A 1,438-nucleotide genomic window follows, 5' to 3' on the forward strand; every position below is an offset into this window, starting at 1 on the left:
AGGAAGGAGTTTTCCCGAGACTTCCAGGTTGCAAAAACGTAAAAACAATTTAAGTCGGTTGGTTCCCGATTATACAAAATAGTTTATAAATACTCATAAAAATAATTTATTAAATCCATAAATCTTTTATAAAATCATATAACAACATAAAAATTAATAGAAAAATATGACAATTATTTACACTTTATTTTGGACATATAAAAATTTAATTTTCTTAACTTTTATCATATTTAAATATCCAAACACATATACCACTTAACAAATAGTTCACAGAATAAATACAGAATATTTGTTTATTGATAAAAATAATTACACAATATATCACATATATTACAAGAAAGTTGAAGAAGAAGCGATCTTTGTAATGGGAGAACCAGTACCAAATCCGAAAGCTTTGATGGATTTTTCTCAATCGAATATTAATGACATTCAATCTAGAATTATCAGTCCATCCATCGCGGCTAATACTTTTGAAATCAAATCTAGCATGATTCAGATGGTGCACAATTCAGTCCAGTTTGGGGGTTCTCTAACGGAAGTTCTCAATACTCATATTAGGAATTTCATCGAGATCTGTGACACCTTCAGGTTCAATGGTATTTCTGAAGATGCTGTTAAGCTGAGGTTGTTCCCAATCTCTCTGAGGGACGGGGCTAAGAGCTGGTTACACTCTCTACCAGCTGGTTCTATCACTACTTGGGAATATCTTCCTCAAAATTTTCTTACGAAATTCTTCCCTATGGCAAAGACAGTGGCAATCAGAAACACTCTTACTCAATTTGCTCAGCAATCGGGAGACTCTTTATGTGAAGCTTGGCAGCGTTTTAAGGAGATTCTTAGGAAGTGTCCTCATCATGGGATGCCTGACTGGATGATCATCAATTGCTTTTATAATGGCTTGGGAGCATAGTCTAGACCCATTCTCGACGCAGCATCAGGTGGAGCCTTATAGGCTCAGAGCTATGATGAAGCTTATGAGTTGATTGAACTGATGGCTGCTAATGAATACCAGAATCCAACTCAGAGACTACCTCAAGGCAAGGTAGCAGGAATTCTGGAGGTGGATACAGCTACTGCTATAGTTGCTCAGCTTAAGGCTTTGACGATGAAGGTGGATTCTTTGGCTAATTATAGAGTTAATCAGATCACAAGTGTTTGTGAGCTTTGTGTTGGTGCGCATGAGACGGTCCAGTGTGCTATTTCTAGTAAATCAGCTCAGTTCGTGAGCAACTTTTAGAGGTCGCAGTAACGAGTTCCATCCACATATCATCCCAACAACCGCAATCATCTTAACTTTAGCTAGAGTAACAATCAAAATATGGTGCAACTACCTTATCAGCAGTCTGCAGCAAAGCAATTCAACCCTCCTAGTTTTCAACAACCACAATATGCACCAAGACAACAACTCCAACTTCAACAACTATCGCATGGAAGTACA

The 1,438-nt window shown here is 37.2% G+C and overlaps 1 non-coding gene across 1 annotated transcript; it reads right to left on the reverse strand.

Annotated features, from left to right (window-relative positions):
• Nucleotides 1–754: 754 nt before the first annotated feature.
• On the reverse strand, nt 755–861 carry LOC141670161 (small nucleolar RNA R71). The gene has a single exon (XR_012554404.1). It is a non-coding gene; the product is annotated as a small nucleolar RNA R71 (small nucleolar RNA).
• Nucleotides 862–1,438: the final 577 nt, after the last annotated feature.

The sequence above is a fragment of the Apium graveolens genome, chromosome 6 (assembly GCF_009905375.1).
Source record: "Apium graveolens cultivar Ventura chromosome 6, ASM990537v1, whole genome shotgun sequence".
Classification (NCBI taxonomy): domain Eukaryota; kingdom Viridiplantae; phylum Streptophyta; class Magnoliopsida; order Apiales; family Apiaceae; genus Apium; species Apium graveolens.